Source organism: Hesperophylax consimilis, chromosome 31 (genome assembly GCF_061612785.1).
Source record: "Hesperophylax consimilis isolate HC1 chromosome 31, BYU_Hcon_1.0, whole genome shotgun sequence".
NCBI classification, from domain to species: Eukaryota; Metazoa; Arthropoda; class Insecta; order Trichoptera; family Limnephilidae; genus Hesperophylax; species Hesperophylax consimilis.
The window spans coordinates 2,224,738-2,237,524 of NC_142866.1; the positions used below are offsets into that span (position 1 = coordinate 2,224,738).

At 32.4% G+C, this 12,787-nt stretch overlaps 1 protein-coding gene across 3 annotated transcripts in view; it reads left to right on the forward strand.

Annotated features, from left to right (window-relative positions):
- Window positions 1-12,787, forward strand: part of LOC149409338 (Krueppel-like factor 7) — a 354,445-nt gene that overhangs the window by 230,416 nt on the left and 111,242 nt on the right. The window lies entirely within an intron of this gene.

Below are 12,787 nucleotides of genomic sequence, written 5' to 3' on the forward strand. Positions count from 1 at the left end.
TGTGATCTATAAATAGCTCTTTGCCTATTAATAAGTTAATATTTGAGAGAAAAAAGGTAAGTTTATTGTTTTCGTGCCATTTTCTGCCCGAAGTTGATACAAAATAAAATACAAGACATTGATCCATGTGATCTATAAATAGCTCTTTGCCTATTAATAAGTTAATATTTGAGAGAAAAAAGGTAAGTTTATTGTTTTCGTGCCATTTTCTGTCCGAAGTTGATACAAAATAAAATACAAGACATTGATCCATGTGATCTATAAATAGCTCTTTGCCTATTAATAAGTTAATATTTGATAGAAAAATGTGAGTTTATTCTTCTCGTGCCATCGTTTGCCCGAGGTTGATACAAGATAAATTACAAGACATTGATCCACATGATTTATAAATAGCTCTTTGCCTATTAATAAGTTAATATTTGAAGGAAAATTATGATTTTATTGAGGCCTGCGTAAATTAAGCTTATACAATAAGCATAAGCACACACTTCAACCAATTTTTTTTACATATCTGCCCTAAATACGAGCATGAGTTGGCTAAGGTAAGAGGTAGCACAACAAGGCATAATACCCCAAAAATAAATCACTATAATGCTTTTGACCGTGAATATTTCAAATCATATCTGATTATAGAAACTTCAAGTGTTTGAAAAATAATAAAACTTTTTTTTAAATGTGGGTAGGTTTCATTTTTTATATATATTTTAATTGGTTTTACGCCCAGGCGGGCTTTTACTTTGATTTCAAGAACAGACCCTACCTAGTGAGCTATTAAAAATTACACATAAAAAATTTAAGCGTGATATGACAGTAAACTGATAAACTGAATATGAAACAATTTTAGTAAAACTTGTAACACCAACATAAATAATAAATAAACTAGATCAATACTTCACGTTATAGTGCAATCCTACAAATGCTGTAAAACATACTATACATGCATGCATATAAATAGGTTGAAAAATACGAAGTCAGTAGCCCAGTGGAGAGTCATTTTATAAAACATTTTACGCTAATAATGATGAAAAAATATGATTTCTAGTATTTTTAGATTATTCAAAACCAAAAACTATACCTTTCTTTAAACAGGATGAAAAAATATCTCCTTATGGTAGATAAGAAGATAAAATATAAAAAGTGATTTAGAGGACGGGTTGTTTCACAAAATTGAACAATTCATCAAATTTCAAGATTGATTTTCATTTTATGTGAAGGTTCTATTCAAGTTCTGTAATTATTTCAGTTTTGGGATGCAACTGACCAATAATGATATAATAATAGAATATGAATGAAACCTTCACAGAACTTTAAAATCAAGTGTGAAATTTGATGAATTGTTGAAATTCATCAAACAAACAACCCGCTTTTAGAGTTAAGCCCACATATATCACTTACTTCGAAATTAAAATCGACCATAAAAGTAGATCTTAGCCAGCTAACTGATGAACGCATACAAATTAGGTACTTTAGTAGTATGAAGATTGCGCTAGGATAGGCAACGTTTAGCCAGGAAAATGAACTCCGTTTCTATAGCTGTAAAACATGAAATCGCGAGCAGCCATATTCAGCAAGCCAGTAGGCAGCAAGTCAGTAGGCAACAAGTTAGTAGGATGCAAGCCAGTAAGCGGTAGACAGTAAGTTTTTGGCGGTGGGGTCTGAAAACTGAATAGTCGGTCTCGCAATCACTACAGCGGTACTCCGTGTAGCCATGTAACTCCGTGTAACATACTATGCATAGTATTTTTTCCAGTCGCGTAACAATTCCTTTTAAATACAACTGATCCATTCAACCGTAACATGACTGTTCATTTCGCTTGGAAAATAGTTGAATGTAGTTTTGTCGCATTTGGTTCTGTGGCCTCTGCAAGACGATATAAATAGTTAGATGTAGTTTTGTGGCATTTGTTTCAGTGGCCTTTGCAAGACGATAAAAATAGCTGGATGTAGCATTGCTACATTTGCTTCAGTGGCCTTTGCAAGACGATAAAAATACCTGGATGTAGCATTGCCACATTTGCTTCAGTGGCCTTTGGAAGACGATAAAAATAGCTGGATGTAGTTTTGTCGCGTTTGATTCAGTGGCCTCATGCAAGACTATAAAAATAGTTGGAAATAGTTTTGTCGCTTTTGCTTCAGTGGCCTCTGCAAGAAGATAAAATATTTGGATGTAGTTTTGTCGCATTCGTTTCAGTAGCCTCTACAAGACGATAAAATAGAAGAATGTAGTTTTGTCGCATTCGCTTCTGTTGCCTCTGCAAGACGATAAAAATACTTCGATGTAGTTTTGTCGCATTTGATTCAGTGGCCTCTACAAGACGATAAAATAGAAGAATGTAATTTTGTCGCATTCGCTTCTGTTGCCTCTGCAAGACGATAAAAATACTTCGATGTAGTTTTGTCGCATTTGATTCAGTGGCCTCTACAAGACGATAAAATAGAAGAATGTAATTTTGTCGCATTCGTTTCTGTGGCCTCTGCAAGACGATAAAAATACTTCAATGTAGTTTTGTCGCATTTGATTCAGCGGCCTCTGCAAGACGATAAAAACTAAAAAATCCGTTAGCAAACAATCATTATTATAAAACATACATCTGTTCTTTTTGTAACAGCAATAGGCGTAAACGTGAAGATTGATGACAGTTAAAGATCTTTGTTTCTATAATTTTAACTATAACTTCATTTTCATCATGATATTTGGAGTACTACTATATTTATTTAGCTGTCCAACATAAAACCAGGAAAAGTTTTATAGTGATTTATTTATAGTTGTGTTATGCCATGTTGCGCTATCCTTCGTTAGCCACATTTCGGACAGCATTACAGTATCCATCATCAGAATGATGTATATGAAGGAGGTAGCACAACACGGCATAACACCCCAAAAATAAATCACATCAATACTTTTGAATGTGAAAATCTCTAATCTTATCTAAGAAGACATTTTTTTGTCATTGGTTTATGTTCACGTTTATCGAGATTTCATCAAGAAAAATTATTTCAAATGATGAAACTGACCTGCCTTCGTGGTCTGCCTTCGTCGTGGTCTGCCTTCGTCGAAAACGCGAAAAAGCTTAACTGGAAACGTTATTATTATTGTCATTGGACATCCATGTTTTCATACATAAAGCTGTCATCATAGCGTGTTTCTGACATAAATATTATGGGCGCTGACCTGTATGAGTTTACGTGTACAAGTAATATAAAGTCACATTTCATTTTTACCGTTATGTTTGTATTTAAAAATGCTAAAAGGTTATATTAAGTTTATTTAAAAATATAATAAGAGATGTTATAAATGAGTATACCTACACTTATTTTTAATATTAACGAATAAGTTTATTTTTTTAAATAAAACAAACTTTATCATTTTCATCGATTATTAGTAGTTTTTTTTCCTGAAAATATCGATCGATCGATTTTCCAATTCTTCAAAATATCGATCGAATCGATTCTCCAATCCAGGCCGCTCTGCAATCGCCTTCGAAAGTACATAGATTGGTCGACATTTTTCACATAGTCTTGTCGAAGGTACATACGCCAAACGTCAAAAGTCATTTCACTCGAACAATGAGTAGTACGACCCACTCGTTGTTCGAGTTGAATGACTTCGTCGAGAATCGAGGCCCAGGTACAAAACATCAAGCTGACAAAACCTCCAATATATGAAAAATTTATGCTTTTAGATGATTAATTTGAAAATGCAAATCTAATACACATGTAAAAGTTTGCTATTAAAAATAAGAATAACAAGAATATATGCTAATCGTTTGTTTTAGTGCAGAACATTTTGCATTGGAGGTTTTGCTTCTCCCTTCAACGGGATTTCACCGCTTTGAACCTCGGGCCGAACGCTTTGTATAAACTTTATACCCCTGTGAACAAGTTATTATTAATAAATCACTTATGGATGCTGTCTGTTCATGTTTTGTTGTTGACTTCATTATCTAATATTTCTCGTTGGATAGACAGGACAATAAATCTGGAGGTTACAGATTACAATTCGGTTAGGCAATTCTTTTTGCTATTTTTGAGAAATGCTTTAAATATAGAAATTCAATTCATTTCCAATGATGTAACAATCGTAAAGAAATTGTAATTATTACCATATGAAAAATCACAATTGTTCACAACTTTGCAATTTATTCTTCATTAATTACATTTAACCCTTAAATGCATGATTTATTAATTTTTCTGGAAAAACATATATTTTGTAGATATTTACATGCATATGCAAGGAAATATAAAGATTTTTTTTTTGTAATTTTTTAATGATATTTGATTAAAAAAAATTGTTGCAGATTTACAACACCATGTATTTAATAAAAAATAATATGAACAATTTAAGTATGAAAAAAAAAATAAAAAACCTAAAACAATTTCTCAAAACTAATAAGTGTACCGGAAAAATATGAGTTATTACATATAAGTATTGTATTATTGTATCTACTTACCTAAGAAAATCAAAATAATAACAGCAAAACCAAATTGTAATTCTAACCTCCAACCAATTTTCGAGAAACTTCACTTTGTTAAAGAAAAAGTGACATTTGACATTCGCGAAAGAAAAAAAAGGTGATGCCACTCGATAAAATATATTACCGTGAAGTTGATAATTCTAAAACGGCATGCATTAAGTATACACCAAAGAATTAAAGGTGGTTTGAACGGTATGTTGCAGTTTTTCAACAGTATGCATTTAAGGGTTAAAAACCCATTGGAGTGCTTGCTTTGCAAATGTCTAGTATTAACAGCAATTTATGATTAAATAAGCAGTATAAATATAATCTTATTGTTATTTCTCATTTAACATTTTATTGTTATTGTTGTTATTTCAAATTTTATTGCTATCAATCATTGAATGCCGTTAATACTATATGTTAGTATTTACAGTTATTGTTAATGCAAAAGGTTTTTTAAAATATATTTAATTAATAATAAAAGCAAAATCTCAAATTTGAATATTTAATTCAGATTTGACAGACAGACGCTACACACTAGCTGACGTGTACCTGGCGTTGCTAGACTTTTCTCTATTTTCTGTACGTATAATATGCATTTATTGTGTCGCGCGTCGGACCTGGGGGGGGCCCTGACTTTCCCTCGGCCAGCTCAGAGCGGGGCATGAGACGTCTCTCTCATAGTCAGGGTTCGGGGTCAGCGCGAGGCTCAAGAATCCATATCCCACCGTCTACACAAAACACTCCCATACGACTGCTATTCCCAAATGAAAGAGGTTAGGTTTTTTATGAATCAACATTGTATTTGAGCGGCAAAATGGACATTACATGGGTGAATAACAATAGAATACAGGTTGTTACATCCTAACTGGAATTATCATCAAAGGGTTCCCTAATCTCTCTCTGGGGAATAATTAACAGCTCTCTCTCTCTAGACCGACAGGCAGCGTGGACGAATTTAGGTTATTAGCGGACACATTCAAGGGTAATAGGAAACGTAAGAGACTCACAGCGTGGTGTTGTCGGGGTATCCTGTTGATTGTAGGGCTGAGCGCCGTGTTTCAAACAAACGGTGCCAGCCTGCCGATGTTCAAAGCGCGCCATTCTCGTACATATTGCTTTTCGACCGAGCGGTGCGAATTTGGGAACGCGGGCGCTGAGACGAGCACACGTCCAGCTAGGTCAGAGGTCGGGGCGTAAGAAGGAGGAACGAGGCGCTTGGTCGCCGGGGGTGGGGGGAACTGTGGCGGATCTTTTGCGCGTTATTACTACGTTTGGCCCAGCAACTAACCTGATAATTCCCGCTCTCAGGCTGGCAACTGTAGGATCTTTGCGCCTAAAATCTGTTATATGACAATTGTTAATATAAACCTTCCGGAAAAAAATCTCAAAATGATAAAAAAAATCCTTTCAAAATCCGTTGCGTAGTTTAGAAGGACTAAGCGCACAAACAGACGAGTTTGTTTTGTTTTTGCAGAGGACATCATTTATTGGGCGTAGTTCTTTAATGTGTAATATCGTCATGTATAATTTCGTCCGTGTTTAATTCAGGCAGTTCAAAATAGGAACTTAAAATTCACGCTTGTGTAATTTCGTCCTGACACCAGTTCTTTAAAATGTAAAGGTATTTATGTCCTCTCCAACAAACTTAAATATCTACATAAGAGCACAAATAGAATAGGAACCGTACATGTATGTAATAAAATGTTATATTTAGGTTCGTATGAAACGAATCCGCAACCTTCCAATACTCTAGTCTAGGTACTCCACAAAATATTCCCCATGTTGGCATCGTCATTTCCCTACCAACTATTGCATAGTATTTTTTAAATCTCCGTAGGATACGTATATTATAATGATTTTTTATCGTCTTTTGACCCGTAATCTCTTTAATGACGTTTCACGGTCTTGCTAATTTCATGTTTTTATAATTGTTTTGCATTCCAACACTAGTCATTAAAATATCAAAAACTTTCTGGTACTTACACAATATCACGTTGGCATATATATTTTACTTTATTTGATTGTCCATCCTTTATACAACTGATTCTTACCATTTGAACAAAAAAGGCATAAACAGGCACTCTAATGGTTAGTAGTAGTAATGTTGTCTGTGGCTAGTTCATTGGGCAGTTTGTTTATTATTTGATTGGCTATCGCCGACCATACTTTGGTGTAGTTGATTGTAGTTTCTTGGTGTGGAAACATGTAAAAATCAAATGTATTTAAACATTTTTAGGTCACCACGGGCTGCCAGACGCATATCGATTCTGGAAGAGATAGGCACTAACTGACAGTTAACCATTGGGCATCAAAAAATTTAAGAATGATGTACACTTTGACATATCAAAAAACATATATAAACAGCCAAAAATATTATTTTTACTGTTGAAAGAGAAATGGCAATGGAAAGATCTTGAAACATCTGCGTTCAAAGCTCTTAACGTAGTCACCATTATTTGGGAAGGGTCATGATTACGAAATAACAGAAGATACAACAAAATAAAATCATCAATTCAAATAAATACGTACTTCTTCCTGTCGGCGACAAATCATTTCGTAATTAACGCTAATATTTTTACTGTAAACTCATAAATCTTCCGTTTATATTCCGTTGTACAATATCTAATGGGTATTAATTATTGGTTAGCCAATGTTGGGTGAGTTGGAGTTCATTAACCGATTGGCAATCGCTACCCATGGTTTGGTTTATGTTGTTGGTATGTCGCGTCCCAGATTCTCAGAGCTCAAGTGAAACTTTCTTCGTTCGTTAACAAATTTGCACACAGCGACACAATCTCCATTTTGATGGCATGAACAACATTTGATTTGCATCCATCAACATGTACTCGTTGCCATAATGCGGTTAACAGAACGGCGGTAACACGTTTGAACTACTCGCCCGATATGGCTGGGAAAAATGATAAATTAAACCTACCTAAATACGATACGGCCTGAGGGTGTAACTTACATACATGTATTTAGAGTAGAGTCCCGATAATCCGGTCTTGGTTATTCGGCATTCCCCATTTCACGACGACAGTCAAATGCTAAAAATATAAAACATATTATGATTTTTTAGAACACATTTGAAAACCAAACATAAAAATGTATAAAACCTTAAAAAGTCTTAACATTTTAGAGAAGATTAAACAAAATGTTTATATGTAGTGCTTCGTTATGTCTGGTAGTTTTGGATATTCAATTATAATATTATTGTAATATTTGTTGTAAATTCAATTTAATTTTGCCATTTGCTTGGTTAAAGGTTTGAAAAATGTTATTGCTTGCCAATTCATTATTACTGAAATCAGTGTTGAAATCCTCTTTAGTTTGTAGTACGAAATCATGATTATTATTAATCCCATTTACAAATAATATTCCTTTGAACATATTTTGTTTCGAAGATTAACGTATTTCTGAGAAATAATCAGGGAGCAGGGTTTTTTTAGACGTTAGACTATTGATTTAATTTTAACTACTATTTTCTCTTCAATGCCAGCATAATATGAGAACAAATATGTTTGTATGATGTTATTGCCAGCTTTAAACAAAGCGTACTTATAATCAATTAAAACAGGATAAGCAAGCATTTGCGTTTCAGGAATAGATTAATGATGATGACTTACCAGTCTTCAGCCCACTGCTTAATGCATTATTGTATTTCTCATGACGTCATGTGTCACGAATACGTAACATTTTTCAACACTGTTTCTTTTATCATGGCGTAAACAAAACAAAATTAATTTGAAAAATAATGTTTTATTAAGCTATTGTATATTTAAATGCCGTAATTTTCAACAGCACATTTTATTACTTGAAAATGAAAAAAAAGAAAATCACAATGGACATGCTTTTTGAACACGTTTAAAGAATACAAGAGAGCGTTAGGAGTTAGCGTTTTTATTTTAATTTAAACAAAAAAAAATTGTAGTGATATTATTTTTGTGCATTAGCAGTTAATCTATGCTGAACACCGCTTGGTTAAAAACAAAATAAATCATATTATTTAATAAATAAAACATGTTTTACAATTAACTTTTATTTTTATAAATACCATCAAAGTAACTACTCATTACTCAGTAAGTACTTTCATAATACCTTAAGGCGATGCACTAAGTCGTTTAATATTTTAAATTGAGCCGCTATCAATAATAACCCTTACGTAGATGGTAGATGGCGATAAGGTTTAAATTCCCGCTTAACACCATCCGCATGTTTTGATTTATGTAAGAAAAAAACATTTATTTTATTTTGTGGATGTTCAGGCATAAATTTTTTTTTTTTTTGATCATTTTATAACTAACTTAATTTACCACATTATACAGTAAAATCATAAACGAAAATGGGTTCTTAAGTAGGAGATTTTGAACTTTAAAGCAGTTTTCATAGGCCTTATACATTATTTTTTTCTGGGCTTATAAAAAGACTTTTCTAAAAATACTCGATTATTTCAAAGGCCAAGACGTATTCTACTCGCAGTATTTAATTAAAGCATCTGAAACATTTTTAGGCGACCAAATTTAAAACCAAAAACACATGATTTTGCATTACTACGTATGGCATCGCCTTAAGTGATAAATTAAAGATGTCCACTGACTCTGTATAATTATTTCCCCCATAATTACTCTGGGAAATGAGAAAACCATAGAGTAGTTAGTATTAGAATTTCTGCACTGAAATAAATCCCGACTTCCAGTATTTTGTGAAATCCGAAAGCTTATCGATGTAATTAATTCTGGACCATCAAATGCATCATTTACAAAATTTAAATTGAAATACCAAGTCAGTGAAAATCATTCTGTATTAAGCATATTTATTTTATGTTTAGGTAATATAACTATTTAAATAATGCTATATGGACAAAAATAACTATTGTTTGTAATGACGTTACTTTCATATAGATTTTACAATGGAAATCGATTATTCGCCAGTTATTGCTTGTTCAGCGATATTATACGAGACGTGTTGGATTGGTCGAAAAAAACGTGTGGACGAATGTTGAATCGGCTCATTAGAACAAATATTCCGAATACGCTGCGAGTACGCATTGCCAATTGAATTGAACTAAACCAACGCTAGAATTAATTTAATACTATTTTTTTTATCTAGTGTACGTCTGATTAATTTAATATACCTACCCACCAATAATATGAAATACTTTTGCTTTATTATTATTTCATCACGTAATTGTAATGAATTCAAGACAACATTAATTAAATGACGTCATCTATTTAATTTCTCCGGGAAATAATTACCTAAAATATTACTTTTTATATTGTATCCATCAACAGCTTCACAATTTTCGAACCTGCCACGTACAATTTAGCCAGAATTACCTTTATAATTCATTTTTGTAGGTACGTAAGAAACATTATAACACCAAATACCTATATTTGAGTGGCTGAATATTATGTTGATATAAAACGGCGATTTGTTTGAGACTCGAGAAAAGCGAAAAATCTAATAATAGATGTTCTCTTGAGGCTCACATTTTAATTAATTCCGACGAATTCGTAACAATGATACACATGTATTTTTAGAACAATCCATTGATTAAAAAAAGATGAAGTTATTTATATTTAAGATTAATAAAAATAGTACCTTACCATTAAAATATTTTCTGTAAAACGGTTTGAAAATTTGAAACAACAGTTTTCTAATAATAGATGTTCTCTCTAGGCTCACATTTTAATTAATTCCGACGAATTCGTAACAATGATACACATGTATTTTTAGAGCAATCCATTTATTAAAAAAGATGATTTATATTATAGACCGGTCAGTGGTTGAGTGGGCATAGCGCTTGGGTCTCACCCGAGCGTCGCGTGTTCGATTCCTCGGCTGGCTAAGTCCTCCATCACAACACAAGCAACATTTTCGGCTTTCTGTGGTGGTAGTAGGAGATTTTCAAACATTGTTGGGTTATTCGTAACCTGGGAATGTTTGTCTTTCTTTTAAAAAAAAATCAAAATCAAAAATCAATATTTAAGATTAATAAAAACAGTACCTTACCATTAAAATATTTTGTGTAAAACGGTTTGAAAATTTGAAACAATAGTTTTCAACTGTAAAAATAGCGGTAAGCACCATTTTTTTTTCTTGACGATCAACTAGTAACTTTCTGAGGGATCCCTCTAGAAATATCTGAGGTTTCAGTAATACGATCATGAAAAATAGTTCAAATAAACCTCCAAACCAAACCAAAAGATAATTTTCTAGGCCTGCTATGAATGTGAATTTATTTTTACACGACTTCGTCACTTACGTCGGTAAGATTCCGACTTTATTTAAGGGTAATGTCTCGTTTTAGCAATATCGATGGACTCATTCATTCATTCAACTAAGGTTGTCACCGAAGTGGTCCCCGCTGCACTTAGGCGGGTACTTATCAACAAAATTATATTACTTTATTATAATTTGGTTAAATTAATTATTCACGGCTAAAATAAACGTAATTAACTATGATAAGAATTGCATTCGTTGATGCCAAAAATAATTAACTTTACAGATGAAATAAAAAAATTGTTATTTTAAATCTAGCCAAATGTGAAATATTATCAACTTATAAATTTTAAATTATACAATTTAGGTGATTTTTTCACCTACCATACTAGGCTCATGCCCGTAAAAAGAGAACAAATAATTAAACATAAGGGAAAAGGAAATAGTTATGGTAAAAAGAAAATTTAAAAAATGAATATTATTACAGAAAACATATTTGAAATAAAAATAAAGAAAAAACTTATTGACAAAAAAATATTTTAAAGAAAATAGAAATAAAAATATTAAAATTATGTTTAAAATACATGCAAAATTTTATCAAATTATTTTATATCATTATACATACATTTTACCTATTTACGGTCACAAATAAATTGAACTATATTATTTAAGTAATGTTAAACTGACTAGTAGACTGGGGTTTTTTAAATAGTGAAAATACAAATAATGAAGCATTAAGTATGGTGGATATTATTTCTCTGCTTCTATAAAAAGCTCTAACTTCAAGACAATTATATTACGGCATTTATTTTTCTACCTGGACGTTTTTTCTTCGTTTTTATTTCTTTTTCCATTCAGAACTCGTAAAGAAAGGCAAACTTTACTGTCTGGGCTGCAGTCTAGCGTAGTAAATTACCTGTTTTTTGTTATAGTGTTGATAGTGTAAGTTCCAGGAACCAGGAATATATGTCAATATCCCATTAGTGAATATTTTTTAGTGTTCATGATACAAGAACACCAAAATATTTAAGATAGTTTATCTGGAAGCTTTGTTATTATAACAATGAATGTGTAAGCGTCAAAGGCAAAAGATAAATTCATTGACTAAAGACAAAAATAGCCAGATTCTTAAAAAGCGATTCAATTGTCTTCTTTGCCAGAACATTTTAACATTTCTTATTTAAAATCACAGAAATCTTAAAATGATTAATAAAACTTACTGTGCCTGTTCATATGTTTGGGGTTTATAGCACAGTTACATGTTAAACACTTGATTATTTTACTAATATTCATTTATTTTAATCTTTAAATCAATCACTTATTTTCTTAATAAGCTCAAATTTGATCGTATTTTCTTTTAATCTTATTTCCTTTGGTAAATCGCCAAATATCTATTTCACTGCGGGTTTTTTTTTCTGAAGGGGAGTCGTATTTATTTTTTTTCCTCTTTTATTATGGGTAGGTACTTCTGCTGCAGGTTTTAAATTTATCTAAGAAATTCAATTGATGAATGGCCATTAATTATTTTGTAGATTAAAATAAGGCATTGAAGTAAAAATTTATTGAAATGACAACTACTTCAATGCTTTTCTTGATTTTCGTATGTAAATTTTTCCTCAGTCTTATTGGCTTTATTGTGTATAGTGGTAGCACATTGACCAGGTTAAAATTCGTTTAGACGTAGTAAGCAAGCAGAAGCAAAGTACTGAGCGGCAGCCGAATGTGGAATAATTGCCAAAGGCTCGCATAGCCACTGAAAGTGAACTCGTATTTCCTGTCCTTATGTAGCCATGAATCCATCATTGCGTTGCAGCGCGAGCGCTTTGAACGTACCCCGTCGTCGACCTCTCTACACTCTGTGTAACACTTCTGTGTAGAATATAGAGTCTCTCTACTACTTCATAGTGCGGTAAGCGTAAGAGTAACTAGGTAAGTGTGTTCGCAGTTTATAGCTAGCGACTGTTGGACTACCGTCGTACAGTTCCTTTGCTTGTTAATATATTTCGTCCGGTAAGCTAACAGCTTAAACAAATGGTTAAATAATACCCACATAAAATAAATGTTAAACCAAAAAAATCAATTGATGGATATTAGTAATTACATTC